The 24,712-nt window shown below is 39.8% G+C and overlaps 1 protein-coding gene across 6 annotated transcripts in view; it reads right to left on the bottom strand.

Moving 5' to 3' along the window:
• Positions 1-24,712, bottom strand: part of Ca10 (carbonic anhydrase 10) — a 501,257-nt gene that overhangs the window by 287,148 nt on the left and 189,397 nt on the right.

The following is a 24,712-nucleotide window of genomic DNA, read 5'->3' as shown; positions in this document are numbered from 1 at the left end:
TGGGTTGTCAAGACCAAACTGAGAGAATGGTTTATTTTTATGACCCCTCCTTCCTCCCCCAATCAACACTAGACAGGACCTTGGGCAACTTGCCTCTATCTTTGTTTGGTTCAGCATTGTGTGATTATACTAATGGTCCAGCAACTAAAGAACGTGATCATTTGAGAGACAGGAAAAAAAAATCATGTCGTAGAGTGCGAAGATGCAAAGGAAAACTGATCTCACTTTCAGTGTTGCAGTAAAACACCTATTAGTATAATTTTTACAAGATTTCCGGTCTTATTTCCTTGTATTTAACAGTGAAGTAATAGGAAGACTTAATACTTAAAGAGTTTGTGTTTACAAAGAAAATATACCTTTAACATTTACTGGCCCATCACTATTTTTACTGAAGTATAGAAGCCATGTGTCTCCTTTTTCCTCTGTGATATTTTGGCCATTCATCCACTAATCTATCATAGTAAGCTCCTACCATTGTCTTATGCCCTAGTGTAGGTTGACGATCAAGGAAAGAATAAACAGATGGGGGGGGGGTGCTGGGACACTATAGAAGAAGGGCATCCAGCTCTGCCTCAGAGGAGTGGAGCCAGGCAGGGATTATTGATGAATGCGACAATCATGACATAATCCTTTCACAGGCACCTGCCATCTCAGAAACTCAAGTTGAATAGAGCTGTTCACTTATAGCAATCGTGCCTGTCCAGATCACAATGGCTAAAAGCCAAATCTGGAGAGGAATCTGGGAAGCACTAGCCAAACAGTTGTATCTCTCTGAACAGTTGTGATCAATGGGGTGTTTAGTCCCATTCAAACCCCAAATTCTATGGCCTTAGTATTAGTTCTAGTCAACACTGGGCAGAAACAGATTTCCAGACAAATACTTCAACGCCAACATGTGATGAGATTCATATCTAATTTAGCTTAATCCATTCCAAGGAGCCTCCAGAGTCTCTGTATCCTTTGAGAAGCTTGAATGCTTCCTCAACATGAAAAAAATTTTCAGTATGGTAGCAATGGCCAGAAAGAGAAAGGGAGGGGATTGAAGAGGAAGAAGAGGAAGAAGAGAAGCAAGAAAACTTAATCATGGATTTCTGCTTCCTTGCTCCTCCCATTTCTTGTAATAAAGTATGCTATCACTGAAAACTGCCTAATGTGTTTACAAGATATTACATCCTGGCAAAACTATAATAAAGTTTTTGCCTTAAAAATGTACTTTTCCAAAAAAAAAGGAAATATTTTTATAAATGCATATAAGATACTGCTACTTTGAACAATAAAAGTATTATCTACTTCAAAAATATTTTCATAGTGTCAAAGAATGTACTTTTTTGTCAAAAAATGTACTTTTCATCCTCAGTGTTCCTCCAGCCTTAGCTGTGGGGATTGTAGATATTGGGGCTGCTATATCACCATCCGTTGTTCTTTGCATTTTGAATAATCGTGCCAGCTGTGGCTCTTTGTAGTAGTCTACATCTGCTGTGAAGAGAAGTTTCTTTGATGATATGAAAGTTATACTTCTTTCTGGGTATAGGCTAAGTATTTAGAATGAAGTTAGGAATTGCCATGGGTTAGTAAAAGGGCAATCGTGGGTTGTTCTCTAGGATCTATGATCTTACTAGCTATGGATAGTTGCCTAGGTTACCGTGACTAGGCATGGTTTCCCTCCCGTTGCATGGGCATTATGTCCAATTAGACAGCTGTTGTTTACTGCCAAGGTAGAGTGCCACTTTTGCACCTGTGGAAATATCTTGCCTGCTGGTTAATTGCAGTTCATAGGTGTCACATTTGGGTAGGGGATAGTAATGGCTTCCCTCCCTTGACAGTATGCATAGCACCTTCTGATATGATGGGAGGTAGTCTTCAGCGAAGGGTCTTCTAGATTCCCTCCAGCTCAAAGTCTCTGGGTCATGTGTCCAACGGCATTGTATCTTCTATAATAGAGACTTACTTTCAACTTCCGGGATGCTACCAAGGACAATAGCAATAACTTATATTGTTTTGGGAGTCTCTTGGAATCCCCTGATCAACGTCTTGAAAGGAGGTTTCTTATGGCTAGTGATCAGTTTCTGCAAGATAGTCTATGGCTTTGACGGCAAGCATTATTCTCCAAATGTTACAATTTCATTGAAACTACACACAGACACTCATACACAGATGTGTAATATGGATATATGTGTACATACAGGCATCTATGACCTTTTAAACATCCTAGTGTTATTTATCCTTCTCCCTTCCTAATTAAAGGCCTCCTTTTCAATGTTTCTTTATATCATCCTATCCTGCTATTACTTTCTCTTGAACTCCTCATCATTGTTCCATTTTACCTTCTTGGTTTGTGGGTTTGTGTTGTTGTCCATCTGTAGGGTATGTGTGTGTGTGTGTGTGTGTGTGTGTGTGTGTGTGTGTGTTCTTCTTTGTAAGTCAGCTGCATGACAAACATAGTTACAGCTGGTGCACATTGCATTTCATCTACTCCCATGAAAATCATTAACAAAAATAATTCCAACCCCATAAACTGTTTGTGAGGCTGGTTTGTATGACACCATCGGTGAGCAGATGCTGCCATGCCTTGCTAATAAACTCCATACCCAAAAAGTCCCCCCACAAAAACACAAACAGCAAAAACTTTATGAGAACATCTGCCTTTGCTTTTACTGGGTATGGGATTCTTTATGACAGTTTCAAGGCTTTATATCCCCCTGTTCACCATCAAGGCCCCTGCCTCTCATTCTAGCCACCTGCTTAGGAACCAGAGAATAACCAAGAAACAATGTCCTTTGCTTATTGTGTCCCGCAGTGGCTCAACACCTCAAAGCGTAGTGAGTTTACTCATGACTAAATGACTGGTTTTGAAATCAGCTGTAATTTTTTTTCTGAATTAGAAGCCACCTAAGAGATCATTTTACCTAGATGCACCTATGGCATAGGAGCCACAGAGTAGACAGTGAAGTATTCCACCTGCTGTCACACGTCTAGCGGAGGCTGGAAAGCACAGAGCAAAGACCGGAATCAGCTCTGAAGAGAGCTTTTGTCACAAAAGCTCCACTTCCCAAAACGTATTTCTCTACAAGGCTCCAGTTAGAAGTAGGGATCATGTCCAGGGAAGTTCAGAGTTGTCACCCTAACCCTGGCAAGATTTGTGTTTCCATTTCTCTTTTGGTAAAACAAGAATAGTGTCAGTATCTATTTTGCTGTTTAAGCAAATATTTAAGGCAAAAGTCTAGATGAAACAAGTTCAAGATTTAACTATGTCAAATCAGAGCAGAATTCGAAAGCAACTGAACAACTTTGAGATAACACAGACAGATTGATTTAGGAGGAAATCAAATATGTTGAGGTCAGGGGATGTGGCATGCTTTTGGGTTTTCTCTTTAGAGTCTCAGGGAGATATGATGAAAAACACTTTTTTCCAGAGGTTGGAGAGATGACTCAGAGGTTAAGAGCACATACTGTTGTTCCAGAGGACCTGTGTTTGGTTCTCAGTATCCATGTTTACAATTGTCTGTAATTCTGGATCTAGGCTATTCAAATGATGCCCTCTTTTGGCTTCTGTGGACACTGCACTTAAAAGCACACACATAGATACAAATGCACACACACACACACACACACACACACACACACACACACACACACACACATGCATGCTTAAAAATAAAGTTTATGTTGCTCTAATTAAAATGTTTTTTGACCTGGATAGACTGGATCAGATTTTGGTCCCCATAGCAGAAGAAGTCAATGCTTCCTATTAGAAGTAATGCAAATGCTGAAGAAGAATTAAAATGTAGAAGCCACTCCAGTGACCTTGAGTGAAGGGAAAGATCTTCAAAAGCCATGCAAGGGAAATACTTTAGAATAGAGGCTTGGAGGATGGGAGAACAGGAATGGATGCTCGATGAAGCTTGGGAGTTGAACTGACTGGTTTTAGGGATTCAGAACTAGGTCATACCCATGAGCCAGGATGCAAGATTTGGGTTTATGCAGAGTCCTCAGGCATGCCCATGGTTCTAGCCATCCTCCATAGCATCACCCTTCAGGCTTGTAGATACCCCCGCCACCTTCAGAAGCAGAGGTAGAGTTGTAGAATGTGGAGGTATTGCTCTTGTTTTTCAAATTTTGAAATCTTGTTAAATTCTTCCACACTTACTCACCATGGTTATTTCAATATATCAAGATTTAAACTTTCTTCCTGAAGAGAAGTTAATGACTTATCTGTTACTACTGTCTTTTTCTAGCTTGACCAATACCACTTGTTGTGGTAAAAATGTAAATGAAATGAAATTGAGTGAGAATCATTTTAATTAATTAATAGTCAACTAGTCTGAAAATATTGGAATTTCATCATCCTTGGCATCTCTCACATACTCTCCTAATTTACATATAAACTAGAACACACAACAGACCTGAATATCTTTGCAAATTAATTTTCACAGAGACTAAACAGAGGAACTTAACTGTTGCATCACAACAATGCATTTATCTTGCCAAAATATTTCCCCCGTGGCGCAATGCTGTCATTCTTCCTATGAACTACAAACCCCCAGTGGTCCTTGGTTCCATGTGCAGTGAGCTATAAAAAATGTGGAGTTGCTCTGATTTCAAACACTTAAATCATGAACCTTGGCAAGATCAAGGCAAAACCTAGGAGCACCTCTTCAAACCACCAAAACAATAAGGATACAGTTTAACCTGTTAATATCACTTGACAACTTCTATGTCAACATTATGAATATCTTATCAGAACAAAAAAATCATCATCAGAGAGGCTTCATCCAGCAACTTATGGGAACAAACACAGAGACCCACAGACAAACATCAGGCAGAGCTTGGGGAATCCTGCAGAAGATGGGGAGGATGGGTTGTAGGAGCCAGATACCACTAGTAAACGGCCCACAGAATCAACCAACGGGGGCTCATAGGGCTCATAGAAACTGAACTGAAATTAGGGAATTGGTCCTCTGCATATATGTTATGCTTGTGTAGCTGCCATTGCCTCTTTTGCCTGCTTTGGGAACCCTTTTTCTCTAACTGGGTTGCCTCATCCAGCCTTAGTATAAGGGGATGTTTCGAGTCTTATTAAAACCTGATGTGCTGTGTTTGGTTGATATCTCTGGGAGTCCTGCCCTTTTCTGAAAGGGAACAGAAGAGGAGTGGATTTGGAGTAGAGGGTAGATTGGGGGGGGGTGCTAGGAGGAGAGGAGGGTGGGGATGTAATATTTGAGAGATCAGAGAAAGAAACAAACAAAAACAAACGTAGAACCAGAGAGCAGGAGATCAGCAGAATCCACTCGGATACTGAAAATTTGTCTTCATGGAATCCGCATGCCGAAGAGGATATTCTAAATCCATGCTGTCCTGCCTCTCGCTGTGTCCAGATTCAGCAGAGTTTGTAGAGATGCTGTACTGAGCAGAGTGTTAGACCCCTGCAGCTAACTTACACTGTTCCTGTGCACTTGGTAAACCTTATAGGACCAAGATACACTGAATTCAGAAGTGCTGACTGTGAGTCTATGACCTTTCAGACATTAGGCTCCCCATACTGGGAATTTACTGGACAAATATTTGGAAGGCCATCTAGATAGGCTACAGAGTGTCTTCATTTCTGGCTTCTTGGAAGTGAATGAAACAGACATGGCTTCTGTTATCATGAATACTTTGGTATAGCAAGGATATAAGTGCTAAGTTTTGATGTGCTTACCTATGTTATTACAGTATAGCAAGACAATATTTTCTTTCTTTCTTTTTTTTGAAACAAACTAAGCCCCCAAATTTTAGTCATAGGGAAGCAAATACAGTTCTTGGAAATAACTACTAGAAATGATATATATCAGTCAGACCTTCAAAAACTGGAATAATTGTTTTAGAAGGAGGATGTCTGAGACAGAAGATAGAAAGAAGGGTTTTAAGGAGGTAGATGTATTCAAGGAACAGAGGAAGCCGTGTGACTTGAACTTGGTAGCACAGATGAGGAGAAAGAATAGGTAGAACAGGGCTGGTTATGCTAGAAGAACAGATGACCGGTGACCCTTCAGGTCCCATTAAAGAGTGTATCTTACTCCTATGTGGCTAGAACTCACTAAGCGACAATAGAGTACAATGTTATGAGCTGATTTATAAGTGAGAGTCATGAATCTGCTTTGGCTGGAAGAAAGACAAGGGTAAGGGTATTTGTTCTTGGGGTAGTCTGAGAAGGATTAATTGGGTCTCAAATAACAATTCGAGATAGAGATTTTGTTGTTGTTTGTTTTATCTGATCACATGTGTTTAAGTTCTATCTCTAAGGCAGAACTAATTGAATGCTTTAAAAACTATTCTCTTCAACATATGTGCCAATATAATAGCATTTTTTTCTTTTTTTTTCTTTTTTTTTATTAACTTGAGTATTTCTTATATACATTTTGAGTGTTATTCCCTTTCCCGGTTTCTGGGCAAACATCCCCCTCCCCCCTCCCCTTCCTTATGGGTGTTCCCCTCACAACCCTCCCCTCATTGCCGCCCTCCCCCCCCATAGTCTAGTTCACTGGGGGTTCAGTCTTAGCAGGACCCAGGGCTTCCCCTTCCACTGGTGCTCTTACTAGGATATTCATTGCTACCTATGAGGTCAGAGTCCAGGGTCAGTCCATGTATAGTCTTTAGGTAGTGGCTTAGTCCCTGGAAGCTCTGGTTGCTTGACATTGTTGTACATATGGGGTCACGAGCCCCTTCAAGCTCTTCCAGTTCTTTCTCTGATTCCTTCAACGGGGGACCTATTCTCAGTTCAGTGGTTTGCTGCTGGCATTCGCCTCTGTATTTGCTGTATTCTGGCTGTGTCTCTCAGGAGCGATCTACATCCGGCTCCTGTCGGTCTGCACTTCTTTGCTTCATCCGTCTTGTCTAATTGGGTGGCTGTATATGTATGGGCCACATGTGGGGCAGGCTCCGAATGGGTGTTCCTTCAGTCTCTGTTTTAATCTTTGCCTCTCCCTTCCCTGCCAAGGGTATTCTTTTTCCTCATTTAAAGAAGGAGTGAAGCATTCACATTTTGATCATCCGTCTTGAGTTTCGTTTGTTCTAGGGATCTAGGGTAATTCAAGCATTTAGGCTAATAGCCACTTATCAATGAGTGCATACCATGTATGTCTTTCTGTGATTGGGTTAGCTCACTCAGGATGATATTTTCCAGTTCCAACCATTTGCCTACGAATTTCATAAAGTCGTTGTTTTTGATAGCTGAGTAATATTCCATTGTGTAGATGTACCACATTTTCTGTATCCATTCCTCTGTTGAAGGGCATCTGGGTTCTTTCCAGTTTCTGGCTATTATAAATAAGGCTGCAATGAACATAGTGGAGCACGTGTCTCTTTTATATGTTGAGGCATCTTTTGGGTATATGCCCAAGAGAGGTATAGCTGGATCCTCAGGCAGTTCAATGTCCAATTTTCTGAGGAACCTCCAGACTGATTTCCAGAATGGTTGTACCAGTCTGCAATCCCACCAACAATGGAGGAGTGTTCCTCTTTCTCCACATCCTCGCCAGCATCTGCTGTCACCTGAGTTTTTGATCTTAGCCATTCTCACTGGTGTGAGGTGAAATCTCAGGGTTGTTTTGATTTGCATTTCCCTTATGACTAAAGATGTTGAACATTTCTTTAGGTGTTTCTCAGCCATTCGGCATTCCTCAGCTGTGAATTCTTTGTTTAGCTCTGAACCCCATTTTTTAATAGGGTTATTTGTTTCCCTGCGGTCTAACTTCTTGAGTTCTTTGTATATTTTGGATATAAGGCCTCTATCTGTTGTAGGATTGGTAAAGATCTTTTCCCAATCTGTTGGTTGCCGTTTTGTCCTAACCACAGTGTCCTTTGCCTTACAGAAGCTTTGCAGTTTTACGAGATCCCATTTGTCGATTCTTGATCTTAGAGCGTAAGCCATTGGTGCTTTGTTCAGGAAATTTTTTCCAGTGCCCATGTGTTCCAGATGCTTCCCTAGTTTTTCTTCTATTAGTTTGAGTGTGTCTGGTTTGATGTGGAGGTCCTTGATCCACTTGGACTTAAGCTTTGTACAGGGTGATAAGCATGGATCGATCTGCATTCTTCTACATGTTGCCCTCCAGTTGAACCAGCACCATTTGCTGAAAATGCTATCTTTTTTCCATTGGATGGTTTTGGCTCCTTTGTCAAAAATCAAGTGACCATAGGTGTGTGGGTTCATTTCTGGGTCTTCAATTCTATTCCATTGGTCTATCTGTCTGTCTCTGTACCAATACCATGCAGTTTTTATCACTATTGCTCTGTAATACTGCTTGAGTTCAGGGATAGTGATTCCCCCTGAAGTCCTTTTATTGTTGAGGATAGCTTTAGCTATCCTGGGTTTTTTGTTATTCCAGATGAATTTGCAAATTGTTCTGTCTAACTCTTTGAAGAATTGGATTGGTATTTTGATGGGGATTGCATTGAATCTGTAGATTGCTTTTGGTAAAATGGCCATTTTTACTATATTAATCCTGCCAATCCATGAGCATGGGAGATCTTTCCATCTTCTGAGGTCTTCTTCAATTTCTTTCCTCAGTGTCTTGAAGTTCTTATTGTATAGATCTTTTACTTGCTTGGTTAAAGTCACACCGAGGTACTTTATATTATTTGGGTCTATTATGAAGGGTGTAGTTTCCCTAATTTCTTTCTCGGCTTGTTTCTCTTTTGTATAGAGGAAGGCAACTGATTTATTTGAGTTAATTTTATACCCAGCCACTTTGCTGAAGTTGTTTATCAGCTTTAGTAGTTCTCTGGTGGAACTTTTGGGATCACTTAAATATACTATCATATCATCTGCAAATAGTGATATTTTGACCTCTTCTTTTCCGATCTGTATCCCCTTGATCTCCTTTTGTTGTCTGATTGCTCTGGCTAGAACTTCAAGAACTATATTGAATAAGTAGGGAGAGAGTGGGCAGCCTTGTCTAGTCCCTGATTTTAGTGGGATTGCTTCAAGTTTCTCTCCATTTAGTTTAATGTTAGCAACTGGTTTGCTGTATATGGCTTTTACTATGTTTATTTATGGGACTTGAATTCCTAATCTTTCCAGGACTTTTATCATGAAGGGGTGTTGAATTTTGTGAAATGCTTTCTCAGCATCTAATGAAATGATCATGTGGTTCTGTTCTTTCAGTTTGTTTATATAATGGATCACGTTGATGGTTTTCCGTATATTAAACCATCCCTGCATGCCTGGGATGAAGCCTACTTGATCATGGTGGATGATTGTTTTGATGTGCTCTTGAATTTGGTTTGCCAGAATTTTGTTGAGTATTTCTGCATCGATATTCATAAGGGAAATTGGTCTGAAGTTCTCTTTCTTTGTTGGGTCTTTGTGTGGTTTAGGTATAAGAGTAATTGTGGCTTCGTAGAAGGTATTCGGTAGTGATCCATCTGTTTCAATTTTGTGGAATAGTTTGGATAATATTGGTATGAGGTCTTCTATGAAGGTTTGATAGAATTCTGCACTAAACACATCTGGACCTGGGCTCTTTTTGGTTGGGAGACCTTTAATGACTGCTTCTATTTCCTTAGGAGTTATGGGTTGTTTAACTGGTTTATCTGTTCCTGATTTAACTTTGGTACCTGGTATCTGTCTAGGAAATTGTCCATTTCCTGAAGATTTTCAAGTTTTGTTGAATATAGGTTCTTATAGTAAGATCTGATGATTTTTTGAATTTCCTCTGAATCTGTAGTTATGTCTCCCTTTTCATTTCTGATTTTGTTAATTTGGACGCACTCTCTGTGTCCTCTCGTTAGTCTGGCTAAGGGTTTATCTCTTTTGTTGATTTTCTCAAAAAACCAACTTTTGGTTCTGTTGATTCTTTCTATGGTCCTTTTTGTTTCTACTTGGTTGATTTCAGCTCTGAGTTTGATTATTTCCTGCCTTCTACTCCTCCTGGGTGTATTTGCTTCTTTTTGTTCTAGAGCTTTTAGGTGTGCTGTCAAGCTGCTGACATATGCTCTTTCCTGTTTCTTTCTGCAGGCACTCAGCGCTATGAGTTTTCCTCTTAGCACAGCTTTCATTGTGTCCCATAAGTTTGGGTATGTTGTACCTTCATTTTCATTAAATTCTAAAAAGTTTTTAATTTCTTTCTTTATTTCTTCCTTGACCAGGTTATCATTGAGTAGAGCATTGTTCAATTTCCACGTATTTGTGGGCATTTTTCCCTTATTGTTATTGAAGACCAGTTTTAGGCCGTGGTGGTCCGATAGCACGCATGGGATTATTTCTATCTTTCTGTACCTGTTGAGGCCCGTTTTTTGACCAATTTTATGGTCAATTTTGGAGAAAGTACCATGAGGAGCTGAGAAGAAGGTATATCCTTTTGCTTTAGGATAGAATGTTCTATAAATATCCATTAAGTCCATTTGGCTCATGACTTCTCTTAGTCTGTTGACATCACTGTTTAATTTCTGTTTCCATGATCTGTCCATTGATGAGAGTGGGGTGTTGAAATCTCCCACTATTATTGTGTGAGGTGCAATGTGTGTTTTGAGCTTTAGTAAGGTTTCTTTTACGTATGTAGGTGCTCTTGTATTTGGGGCATAGATATTTAGGATTGAGAGTTCATCTTGGTGGATTTTTCCTTTGATGAATATGAAGTGTCCTTCCTTATCTTTTTTGATGACTTTTAGTTGAAAATTGATTTTATTTGATATTAGAATGGCTACTCCAGCTTGCTTCTTCTGACCATTTGCTTGGAAAGTTGTTTTCCAGACTTTCACTCTGAGGTAGTGTCTGTCTTTGTCTCTGAGGTGTGTTTCCTGTAGGCAGCAGAATGCAGGGTCCTCCTTGCATATCCAGTTTGTTAATCTATTTCTTTTTATTGGGGAGTTGAGGCCATTGATGTTGAGAGATATTAAGGAATAGTGATTATTGCTTCCCGTTATATTCATATTTGGATGTGAGGTTATGTTTGTGTGCTTTCACTCTCTTTGTTTTGTTGCCAAGACGATTAGTTTCTTGCTTCTTCTAGGGTATAGCTTGCCTCCTTATGTTGGGCTTTACCATTTATTATCCTTTGTAGTGCTGGATTTGTAGAAAGATATTGTTTAAATTTGGTTTTGTCATGGAATATCTTGGTTTCTCCATCTATGTTAATTGAGAGTTTTGCAGGATACAGTAACCTGGGCTGGCATTTGTGTTCTCTTATGGTCTGTATGACATCAGTCCAGGATCTTCTGGCCTTCATAGTTTCTGGCGAGAAGTCTGGTGTGATTCTGATAGGTCTGCCTTTATATGTTACTTGACCTTTTCCCCTTACTACTTTTAATATTCTTTCTTTATTTTGTGCGTTTGGTGTTTTGACAATTATGTGACAGGAGGTGTTTCTTTTCTGGTCCAATCTATTTGGAGTTCTGTAGGCTTCTTGTATGTCTATGGGTATCTCTTTTTTTAGGTTAGGGAAGTTTTCTTCTATGATTTTGTTGAAGATATTTACTGGTCCTTTGAGCTGGGAGTCTTCACTCTCTTCTATACCTATTATCCTTAGGTTTGATCTTCTCATTGAGTCCTGGATTTCCTGTATGTTTTGTACCAGTAGCTTTTTCCGCTTTACATTATCTTTGACAGTTGAGTCAATGATTTCTATGGAATCTTCTGCTCCTGAGATTCTCTCTTCCATCTCTTGTAATCTGTTGGTGAAGCTTGTATCTACAGCTCCTTGTCTCTTCTTTTGGTTTTCTATATTCAGGGTTGTTTCCATGTGTTCTTTCTTGATTGCTTCTATTTCCATTTTTAATTCCTTCAACTGTTTGATTGTGTTTTCCTGGAATTCTTTCAGGGATTTTTGCGATTCTTTCAGGGATTTTTGCGATTCCTCTCTGTAGGCTTCTACTTGTTTATTAATGTTTTCCTGTGTTTCCCTAAGGGAGTTCTTCACGTCTTTCTTGAAGTCCTCCAGCATCATGATCAAATATGATTTTGAAACTAGATCTTGCTTTTCTGGTGTGTTTGGATATTCCATGTTTGTTTTGGTGGGAGAATTGGGCTCCGATGATGCCATGTAGTCTTGGTTTCTGTTGCTTGGGTTCCTGCGCTTGCCTCTCGCCATCAGATTATCTCTAGTGTTACTTTGTTCTGCTATTTCTGACAGTGTCTAGACTGTCCTATAAGCCTGTCTGTCAGGAGTGCTGTAGACCTGTTTTCCTCTCTTTCAGTCAGTTATGGGAACAGAGTGTTCTGCTTTCGGGCGTGTAGTTTTTCCTCTCTACAGGTCTTCAGCTGTTACTGTGGGCCTGTGTCTTGAGTTAACCAGGCAGCTTTCTTGCAGCAGAAAAGTTGGTCTTACCTGTGGTCCCGAGGCTCAAGTTCGCTCGCGGGGTGCTGCCCACGGGCTCTTTGTGGCGGCAGCAACCAGGAAGACCTGTGCCGCCCCTTCCGGGAGCTTATGCAGCCTCAGGAGTGCCCAACTGACCAGGCGGTGAGGTCTCTTTCCCACGGGGTCTGGGAGCAGAGAGCTGCTGTGGGCCGGGATCCGCGGGTGTGGGACTTCCGGTAAACACAGGATGTGCCCGGTCCTAGAGGAATTCTGCCTCTGTGTGTCCCGATTTCACCAGGCAGCCTTCTTGCAACAGACAAGTTGGTCTTACCTGTGGTCCCGAGGCTCAAGTTTGCTCGTGGGGTGCTGCCCACGGGCTCTCTGCGGCGGCAGCAACCAGGAAGGCATTTATTTTCTTACAGATTCAGACAGTGCTTTACAAATCATAATTTGGATTTGAAGCAAGAAAGAGACTTAGCTAAGACAACCTTTCCTTTTCCTCTTTTTTCCCCCAAGTAATAAACTAAGCCCCAAACTTTTTGGCTAAAGGAAAGCAAATACAACCTTGAGAAAGGAATGTTGGCACAAAATGTATTTATAATGAATTCAATCCCCCAAAATGAAGCCTTCTACTTCAGCGGCAATCCATACTTCAGGGCTACACACGTATGGGTACATTTTAAACAGGAACTTATATCTCTCCCTTCTCTCTGTAGTGCTGATTTACTGCCCCTTCTGCAGTTTTCGACTGTAATAAATCCATGCTCTGAGTTGTCATTAATGAGCATGGTTAAAATATCCATTGTTTCAGGCCCTCTTCTGATTCCAGATTTATTTCATGGAGGGTATTGGCCCTAGTAATAACCCCTTCGCTGAGGGCTTCTTTCTCCATGGTTTGGACTCAGGTTCATGGCACATGAGAGCTTCTCATTTTCTCTCGTGGGAAGCTCAGAGGAGTGGCATATATTCTATTTAACACCTAATCATTAATTTGTGCATTCATTAAAGAAATTAATGGTCCATCTCTAATGAATCAAGGCTAGAGAGATAAATCAAATGCCCCCAAGACAAGATAGTAAATAGTTACAACAAAACCACAGTAAGTATTACCATGGAGGTGTGGGCACATTAAAGCTTAAATACAGAGAGGGAATTACTTTTCTTCTCCAGTAGCGCACATAGCACATGAAATAGTTCTAGGAGGTATGAAGCTTCCAGGTGAGTCCCAATGTGATGTCTCCATGTTTTGTGATTGAAATATGTAGTGTCCAGCAATAGGGTCTTATTTCTGGAGAGGAACCAAGAGGAATGGCACTAGTCTGTAATACTCCTGGTCTAACTGGCCCCATTGGCCAACAAATTGAAAAAAACATGTAGCCCATTCCTGGGGCTTCTATTTCTTTTAGTCTGAAGTACCTACTTGGGATATTGAACCTGACCCCCACACTGTATGGTAACTCCATTAAACCACTTTTTATATGTGCATATATTTTAGGAACTTGTGTAGTAGAAGGTTTCCATAGGTCTTTTCAAAAAGCCTTTAATGTTAGTTATCCTTCTTTATATTTCTTCCTTTACCCTACCCTCCCATGCCCACCCAATTTAGCTCCTATTCAATGGTTACTCTTTAACTCTTTATAGCATTGTGTTCTATCTCTGCTTTCTTGAAAGCCCCTCCACTCAAGACGCATTATATAAAATCCCCAAAAGTCAATAAATTGTTTTCAAAAGACACAGAGAAGTGAGAAAACCAACTCAAACACTTTCTTCTAGTGTTAGCCTATGTACGCCTTCCTTTTAGAGGGACTTTGTTGCAAGATTGAATCTTCTCAGAACTAATTAAAATACGGATGTATTCCCCTACACAGAGAGACACAATATCAGTAACAGCTGACATGGAGTGTCACTAGAAACAGAATGCCATTGAACTAGTAGTAAGCCATGGGAATCTTCTGACTCACCCAAGTATAAAGAAACATAATGGGACCTAATGGGACCACGAGTATATGACTAAAATTCTACAGTCATAATTTCTCAGTCTTCAAAGCAGGATGGTAACTACTTCATGTGGTTTTGGGGAAGACTGATAGTGGAACAATTAAAAGGCTGGGCATACCATTTGTTTTCCTATGGCAACTATTTAGAAACTGTTGGAAAGGGGGCTAAGGGAAGGGATACTGGGAAATCAGGAGACTGATCATACTTTCATAGTGTTCCTTGGGTAGAAAGAAACATGGCTAAAAATCTGGGTAGGAGGGTAAGAAGAGGCAGCTTTCAGATGCCCATGTAACCACACTAGATTTCAAAGGGAGTTCTGTAGAGAGCCTAGGTAATATGTCGCCCTCTTAGTTTCAGTTTTTGTTTTCTTGGATCTCTGGCCTTCAGTGCCTAGCTGGATGGAGGGACTGAACAAAGGGTCATTCAGAAGGATTTTAATTCCAGAGTAAAAATCATCTCAGTTAGTCATTGAGAAGATGTCAAAGTACATCCTTGTGTGGCAGCTTTCACCTCCCATTTCTGCTTGATTCCGGTGTCAAAACTGACCTGCATCCCTGGGAAGGCATCAGCAGAGAGTGAAGAGAAGTAGAGGGAGAGGAAGCTCTCATCTACTGATCAAAACACAGTTTAATTAGCTCCATGCTAGAAACCTGATGTGTTTTGCTTACTCCTGAGAGATAATGCTATAATTATCTTATATGAGATGAGGGAAATTCTAAGAGGCTCTTCTGAGATCACTCATTCATTCATTCATTCATTCATTCATTTTTAGGCACTGGATAGTTAACTCAGGGCCTCACAAATGTCAGGAAAATGCTCTCCTATTGAACTACATTCTCAACCCAAGATGAGTAGAATGGGGGTTATGAGAGGGGAGAGAAAGATCATGAGAGAGTAGAAAGAGAAAGAAGACAAATATATATGTGACATGAATACATGTGGCATGAGAAGAGAAGGGTGCACTGTCTGGGGGATGGCAATGAAGAAGAACAAAGTCTAATTGCATCAATGTTTGAAAATTCCATAATGAACCTCGTTAATTTGCATTCTAACTGAATCTTTAAGAAGCCAAAATAATACCTGTGTGTAATATGAGAAGCTGCAGGAAAACCTGTAGGAAATGGTGGGTGACCATCTTCCTTTTAGTAGTGGCATGCGTGAGTGGTGGGTCAGGTGGCATTCATCTTACTCATTCTGCTTATATACATACACCCAAATGCACATGCACATAGTCTAAAAGGTTTTCCTTGTCTGAGTAACATTATTCTATTAGTGTTGCTCCACATTAATGCTAACAGAGATGTTCCTTGTATTTAAGGCTATCTAGAGCACCCATCATTTGGGCGGCCTTTATATTTTGCAACCATTCCCTCAGTGAAAGATGCTAAGGTTATTTCCATTCTATTTTAGCATTCTAGCCAATGCTGTGAAAATATATTCTCCTTTTGTAGTGGTGCTTTCATTTCAGTGGAAAAGATTCTTAAAGGTAGTATTGTTCTGTCCAAGTACCCACACGCCGTATTTTAGCAGATGCTGCCAGGGCATATTTAAAAGCTCTGGCCTTGCCTATAGCTACACAGCCAGGCTGCACGATGTTTCCATTTCCTCACTATTCATAGCCCTCCATGGATGCTAGTCACTATTTTTGGTAACAAGACAGTAAAAATGGAATCTCATTGATTTAATTTGCATCCTCTAACTAGTACTAAAATTGAGAATATTCTCATATGTTCAGTGGCTGTTTGCAACTCTCTTCTGACTCTGCCCTTCCCAACTTTTTCTCGGAGTCATTTAGTTTTTATATCAGGTTGTGAGTTTCCATTTGCCTTGTGGAGCTATGAATCCTTGTCATGTATTATAAATATATTTTGAATTCTTTTATTTCACTGTTAATATTTCTTTTGGTATTTTGTTATGTTGGTAGATTTTTTTCTAGGATTGAATTTATTGGTTTGGGTTTCTCTTTTATCTAAGATGTCCTATTCAACTATAGATTATATTACAAATTTCCTTAAATGTTTATAAAATACTTTTATTAGTACTGTACATTTGATTGTTAAAATAAACCAGGGATCAGTGCCGTTGATATTTTACGTAGCAGATGTCTACACTATGCTGGATAGATTTTTTGTTTTGTTTTGTTTGTTTGTTTGTTTTTTAACTTGACACAAACTAGGGACATGTAGGATGAGGGAACCTGAACTGAGGAAATGACACTATTAGGTTGGCCTATTGGCAACTCTGTGTAGCATTTTCTTGATCAGTGACATGGGAGGACCCAGGTTACTATGGGTAATGAAACCTCTGATACCTGATACTAGATTGTGTAGGAGAGCAAAATAAGCAAGTCATGGGAGGCAAGCCAGCAAGCTGTATTCCTCTCTGGTCTCTGTTTGAGTTCCTGCCTTGAGTTCCTGCCCTGACTTCCCTCAGTGATTAACTGTGATGTAAAACTGTAATCAGAAAGAAATGCTTTCTTCCCTAAAATGATTTTGGTCATGGGTCTTTATCATAGTGATATAAAGTAGATAAACAATGCCAGAAACATTTATTTATTTAAGTAACATGTATATTCATATATTATATAAGTGTATAAACAATCTGTGTGTGTACATATGTGAAGGACATATGAATATATGTGATGAGGAGGTCAGAGTTGAACACAGGGAATTTACTCATTGTCTATTATGTATTGATGCAAGATCAATTGCTTGAACCCACAGCTCACTGATTTGACTAATCTACCTAGTAATCTTGTTCTGAGAATCTCCTGTCTTGACCTCCTATGTGTTGGCATTACAGACCAGACACCATGGCTGCCTGGCAATTGTGTGAGTGCTGAGAATCTAATTTATAACACATTTGTGCTGCAAGTAATCTTCACAGGCCCTGGAAGCAAGTTATGTATTATTTACTTTGATCTTTCTACAACTTTCTATTTGTATAGCATTCCATCAGTGCTATGCTGTTTGAGTATAATAATATTTGTGTACTTTATCAGCTTAGTCTTCCTGGTTAGAAAATCTTGCTCTAGTCCTCTGGTATCATTACAATACCCCAAATACCTAACCTCCAGGGAAACCTGCCAAGTTTGGCGTTTGCAGGAGCCTTGAAGAATTGTAGTATTCCTGAGAGCCGAAAACTTACCAGGCCTATTCCTGTAATTCAGGTATTTATATACTTGAATAATACCTGATAGAGGACAATGCCAGCTCCTTTCCTCAAAGGACCATTCAAAGAAAATTTCATTCCTAGAGACCTTGTCTGTAATATAAAATGCACATCAGAGAAGTTTCAAGGCTGGCTCATTGGTAGACAGTACAGTGAGACAGAGAGTCCAACACTGTGAATGGACTTCACATTCCATTTATTTAGCCTTCACTCTGTGTCAGACCCCGCCCCTCAGTATTTGTATATATGCTCTCATTTAATTATCTCTAAGGTAGACTTTGGTTTTTTGCATCCCTTCTTTCAGGTACTATGGGAATCTGAGATACATGGATGTTAAGTGACTTCTCCAGGAACTGGCAAGAGGCAGAGTCAAGATGCAAATCTGACTCTTGATCTCTTGCTCTTATCCACTGTGTAATGTCTGTGATGCTTCCTGTCTATCCTTCTGACTTGATTGGCATCAACTGATTTCTTTCTCTTTAGCATCAGTTACCTAATAAATAAAATATAACATTTTGATGAATACATTTATCTTTCAAGGTCATGTTAAAAACCAAAGCAATAAAATTAGCAATGGACATACCTAGAAGACACGACCTCAGAGCAAGACCTCTAATCCTGTGGCTCTTATAATCTTCCTGCCCCTCCTCCCAGTGACCACTGAACCTTGGGTTCTAGAGTTGCACTGTAGATGGAGGAGTTGGAACTGAATCCACAGTTCTGCATTTGGATTAGCTGTGGTTTACTGAAATGGTCTCCAGTTAGCAGGAAGCTGTACTCATAGTCTCACTAACATTACTGCCTAAGCATAAGCTGAACAAGGACAACAGCAATAGACCTTCTACTGGGAATGGGGAAAAACCCTGTGGGCCTCAACCTTACACAGCCACTAGGGAAAGCTGAGAGTGGGAAGAAGAGTCTTCTTCAGGAAGAGCACAACACACAACCAGTTATCTGATAACAGTCAGCCTTGAAAACACGCATACAGATAACATCATGCAGACTAAGCAGGTTATAGTTAGGAACGCAAACGTATTTACATGCATGTTACAACAATGAATGAAAATCAAGACCATGAGTTTGAAAGAGAGCAAGAAGACATATATGGGAATGTTTGAAAGGAGAAAAGGGAAGGGAGGAATGATGTTAGTGTATTATAAGTTCAAAAATTTTAAAGAAATAACTTAAACATAATTGGCAACAGGAATCATAGCCAGTTCAATGTACTGATTGAGTCGTGGGTTATGTGGGAGATTGGAAAGACTACAGCTTTGTTTACAATTGTTTTTCACTGTGATCCAACAAAGTTGATGCTGCTTGCGATATTTTTCTAGGAGAAGCTGAAGTTCAGAGAGTTGAGTAACTCATAAAAGAACATGAGGCTACTGTGTAGCTGAACTGGCGATTTAAACCCCACCCTCATCTTGCTCCATGTCTTGCACAGTCACAGCAAAGACTTCTTTCTCCTCAACATTATTCTTTCTCAGAATCAAGGCCACTGTGAATGGTAATTATAGAATTATATCTATAATTCCAGCCTGGGCTATACGGTGAGACTCTTGACAGATAATAAATGAGACTCTTAATAAATAGAAGAGAGTCTTGACAAAACTAAATAAACAAATACATGCCAGAATATCAGGTGGTTTGTTTTTGAGAATTTAGCAAAATAGAGAGTAGGCATTAAACTCTTGTGATATTTTTGTCTCTGGCTTAAAATTTAGCCTAATGATTATGTTAAGTCTTATCAGATTACATTTTCTAATTTCTCTTGTCCTGTATAATTGCTGGTGCTTCAGATATTATCTGAAATTAGTTTATTGAAGCTTGGAGTCATAACCACAATGAGAATATTTCAGAGAGTGTTCATGTAGTAACTCATTAACTCATTATCTCCACCCCCCTCAACCTGAAGAAAATGACTAGGGTGATGTTCGTTCTAACCACATGCCCCACTTGATGTTTGCACAGCAGCTGGAGCCGCTTGGTCTCTAGGAGCTCCTACTGGTAATGCTGTAGTCATCTGGAGTGTGAGAAATAAATACTGGATAAGAATAACAGAACCTCTGAAAACGGGTGATTTTTCAGGCACTAGAAGTTCTAAAAGTTGAGTGTGAGAGGGCATCAGGGAATGGTTTCCTACAAATCCAAACATCTGGCGAACTTTAAAAATCTTGCAAAATACATGGTTGTCTTAGAGGATATCACCCTCGATCTATTTGTGTCACTAAACATTTCATTTCCTTCTCTCTTAACTCTGACATTCTAAAACAGGCAAAAATGTCAAAAATGGGCAAATGACGGAAGGTTAAAATAATGCAAGTCTTACTGCCCAGATGCATGTTGTGGCGTTCGGCTGAGTCCAGCCTCACGGCCCATTCCAGCAGTGAATATTTCAATTTTTGCAATGTGCCATTTTATTCACATTTGTGTAGTCTTACAGATGCCCACAGCTGTTCCAGACTGCCTTGAGATTGACATGTACTTAGGTCATTTTTATTTTTATCACTTGTAACATTAACACAGCTTAGCTATCTTCATGAGGCATCAGAAGATACAATCTTCATGCCATTATAGAGTCTTGGAGACCAAACAGAATGCATTTAGTCACTAAATTGGGAATCAAATCAAGCAAGTGACTTAAACAAATCTTTTACTGCATGCTGAATTGTCTGATAAGGATGCAATATATTTTCTATTGAGATTTTGTTTCTACCATGTAGTATATTTACATTTTACTTGTCTTCATGACTTTATTACTTAACTACATAATAATATTTCATATTATTCTTGGAGGAAATTGCAACTATTTACTGAAGATATTTTTTATCTTCTGCAATATTTGGTTTGTTTTAAGATAGGGTCTGACTCTATAGCCCAGAATAGACTGGAATTGACTATGTAGCTCATGTTGATCTTAAACTTGTACCAATCCTCTTATCTTAGCAACTTTGATGCTAGGATTATAGGCAAAACCTGTTTACTGCTCTAATTGGCAGCATGAACCTGGGAGAGTGGGGCCAAAAAATGAGGTGAACTGAAGTCTCATAGCCAACTTTATTCAGAGCATCAGGCAATATATACTCTGAGGGTTAAGAAGACTTACCCAAGTAAAGTCTACATATCACAAGGACAAGCTCCACATGGCAAAAATATGTTTTTCCATAGAGGCATATAAACAAAAGTAGCCAGTTGTAATGACTACTCTAAAGTGAACTCTCTCCTATCCAGTGCATCTGGGAGGAGCACAAAAACACATTCCAAGAGCACCCATGATATGGAGGAATAGATATTATAAGACTCTTGTCCTGTTGACTTGCAGTTTTATCACAAAGTCTCAGGAATCGTCCGAGAAGGCTTTGTTCATGGACTACATTTGGACAATGACCCACAATGCCAAGATTTCCATTCCCTCAACCTGTTTCTGTATGTGCCTGTGTACATCTGTGTAGAGGCCAGAGGTCAATGCTGGATATCTTCTATCACTCTGAGGGTGATGTCTCTCATAGAACCTGGTGCTCACTAATTCTGATTCTGGACAAGCTGGTTGTGAGCCCCAGAAATCCTTTTGTCTCTCTCTACTTCAGCATACTTTATGTGCATGCTGGGGACTTGAACTTAGTTCCACAGGCTTGCCAGCAAGGCTTTTACTAACTAAGCCATTCACTTCAGATCTCTAACCTTCTAGGTGTTCTTTTTCTCCCCAAGACAGGGTTTCTCTGTGTATCCCTGGCTGTCCTGGCACTAGTTCTGTAGTCCAGGCTGGCCTCAAACTCACAGAGCTCTGCTTACCTCTGCCTCCTGAGTTCTGGGATTAAAGGTATGTGCCACCACCATCCAGCTATGTTAGGTATTATTAATGACAACATTTGTGAGATTTCTTTAGCTTGGAATACTTCTTGAGTCATTTCCTACTTTCATAACTGCTTAGTGTTTCCAGAACTCCTTCCAGGTCCCAGTTCCAGGGTCAGGTTTTCATTAGAGGGGCAGGAGATTTGGACAGTCAGTACCACAGCTGAAAATCCGTGCAGATCTGTGGTCTACAAAAGACTCAGGGTACAGTAAATGCCAGGATTAGGGTACGCTAAAGCCATGTTCTGTTTTTGCTCTAGAGTTTTGATTTCATAGCGTCATTATGTTTCCTGCTTCTCTTCTGATGCTTAGCACAAAGTGACAGAGAACTCAACACCATTCTTTGAAGGGAAGGTGAGTGGACAGGAAGGCTGTTGAGGAGGCATGACCATATTGACCGCTTTTCCAGGGCTTATCACAATGCTGCCCTTCAGTACATTTTTGTAATGAATGGGCGGGCTTTCTCTTGTTTCAGCTCAATTCCTCAAGGGTTGCAATCTGCTCAAATCTACGTAGGCACCTCTGCTTTTATTCTTCCTTGTCCTTACTCTATCCCTTATAACACCTACTTTAAGTTGCAACTCCTTTGTTAAATCATGGTTTATTTAGTGTTTGAGTCCTCACTCTGGATTCCTGAGGCAGCAATTAGATGCCAGGCAATTTCAGCTAACTCTGCATGGCTATATTATCCATTGTTTTGCAAATGCATGAGTACCATTTCCTAGGTAGAAGCTAGGTCCTCATATTAATTAACTTTAATACAATATTGGACCTGACTCTCAGGCTGGATCTATGAAAATGGTTTGTGAGGTAATTGAATAAGGTTAAATCTTTCTAAGGAGCTTTCAAAGGAAAGTTTTTTTTTTAATTATTCAAGATGACACACACAGGGACACTGTAAAATGTTTTGTCCTCATCACTGGGTACCCAAATATGTTTTACCCCAAGGAGCACCCTTCAATGCTACCAACACTCAACCCCCTCAGTAGTTCATAGCTTGGAAGAAACTGCTCCATGTGGCTTTACAGATAGTAATTCCACAGATATGAGGAAAAAGACTGTTTCCACAATTGATCAATTACAGCAAGTTTTTTTTTAAAGTGCACATTGTAGTAGAAAGTCAGCTGTCTCACTCTAAGTCAGGATTTGAGAGGATTTAAACATGGAGAAAAGCTTTTCATAGTTCAGGGGTAAGGAAAGATTTGGCAGACAAATAGGTTAAAGAAGCAGAGCATACAGTCACAGAAAAACACACTTGGTATGCACTCATTGATAAATGGATATTAGCCAAAAAGCTCAAATTACCCAAGATGCAATCCACAGACCACAGGAAGCTCAAGAAGAAGGATGACCAAAATGCAGATGCTCCCACTCCTTCTTAAAAGGGGAAATAAAATATCCATAGGAGGGGATATGGAAGCAATGTTTAGAGCAGCGACTCAAGGAATGGCCATTCAGAGCCTGACCCACATGTGGCCCATATATATACAGCCACCAAAACTAGATAAGATTGATGAAGCTAAGAAATGCATACTGAAAGGGACCGGATATAGATCTCTCCTGAGAGACACATCCAGAGCACGTTCAATACAGAGGTCAGTGCTAGGAGCAAACCACTGAACTGAGAACAGGACCCCCTTGGGGGGAATTAGAGGAAGTATTGAAAGAGTTGAAGGAGCTTGTAAACCCCTAAGAACAACAGTGCCAACCAACCAGTGCAGGGGAATACAGGGGCAGTAAGGGAGATATGGGGGGGGGATACCCTTATCGGGGAGGGGTAGGGAAAGGAACGAGGACTATGGACAGGAAACCGGGAAGGGGAATAACATTTGAAATATAAGTAAAGAAATATATCTAATAAAAAATTAAAAAGAAAGAGCACATAAGACTCCCAAACATAAATGACAAAAGACAATCTCATAAAAATTACTTTTCACTATGATACATAATTTATTGGAAAGAAAATATTAATATTTGCTATTTGACATGAATTAATGAGACATTAATGCTTAAAATATTAAATACTATAATGTGTAAAAACAGAAGCAGAGCATAAATATAATAAGTTGGTCCTAATAACCTTTTGAAACAAAGTCATGATTGCAAAGCGGTTCTCAGGTAGTCATAACAACAGGTGGTCATGATAATCTTTTGAAATAAAGGCATGGCTGCTGTTTCCTGGAACAGGCAGTGCAGAACCATTTGTAGTTAAGGTTACAGGTGGGACATAGCCCCGTCCTTGAGAAACAGAGGGTTCATCATCAACAGGAATGGACCCTAGTTTGTCTTTACTATAAGATGGCTTCCAAGCCTAAACTAGAGGCAGGCCGGTTCATCGACATGCAGTCTCACCTTTCAGGCTGTAGGTGAGGACTCTTCAAAGAAGCTTTCTCTCTTTCTACCACTTTATTCCTCATTCTCTGTAGCAGAATCACATATCTATCTCTGTAATCCTTGGAGAGTCCCTCAATTACAGTGTTCATATTTTTCTCCCCAACAAGAATGGGCATTTTTCGTATCGTTCTGAGTATATAGCAGATTCGAGGCTAATATCACTTAAATTATAAAAGAAGGATGAAAATTGGTTTTTACCATGATATATTTTGATGTAAAAAGAGACAAAGAGTGCTGAACGGGAAGACTCATTATATTGAGCCTCTTGCTGTGTGAAAGGCACAGTGGTAGCCATTTATTTACTCAGTCTATCTGATCATTGCCTCTGGGTGACATGGGAAGAAAGGACCGATCCCAGTTACTTGTTGTTTACCTCTGTTATAAAGTATTCATATAAAGGAACGGCCTAGATTTAATGGCATTTTGAGCAAAGCAAGAGAGGGGTGGATTCGTCCTTAATTCCACTCATGCCTTCTACATCCTGTCCCACTTTCAGTGTCATTCCAAATACACAAACTTTTCCTTTAAAAGCTCCTCAGTCAGCCAACTCATCCACCATCTTTCATAGATACTATGCCCTGAAATTATATTCTGTCCCTCCTGAAACTCCTGGTTTGAGGAACTTAGGAAAGGACACTAGGGCATTTGCTAAGCAATGAATTAATGGCATGAGATTTGTCGTGGACAGTAGGGATGTGAACAGAAGCGTTTCATGAGTAAGTTCGCTACCAGAACTGCCCTTCACTTATTCTTATGTCTAAGGCACAATGTTCTCTGGGCTCTCAAAGCCCAGCCTTTGTTTAAAACAGAAGCTTCTATACCCATGGATTCAAGCAACCATGACATGAAGATATTGGAAAAAATTACATAGTTAGGCCTATGATGATTGTGCCCATGCTGAATATCTATATTTATAATAATATCTAAAGCCTTTTTGGTATTATTACCTATAACAATGTAGCAGCACAATTAGTCATGTGGCATTTATAATTCACTGGATACTATAACATAAAGTGAATGTATGG

The sequence above is a fragment of the Rattus norvegicus genome, chromosome 10 (genome assembly GCF_021556685.1).
Source record: "Rattus norvegicus strain SHRSP/BbbUtx chromosome 10, alternate assembly SHRSP_T2T, whole genome shotgun sequence".
Classification (NCBI taxonomy): domain Eukaryota; kingdom Metazoa; phylum Chordata; class Mammalia; order Rodentia; family Muridae; genus Rattus; species Rattus norvegicus.
The sequence above is the reverse complement of the archived record's forward strand: the minus strand, read 5'-3'. Positions and strand labels throughout refer to the sequence as shown.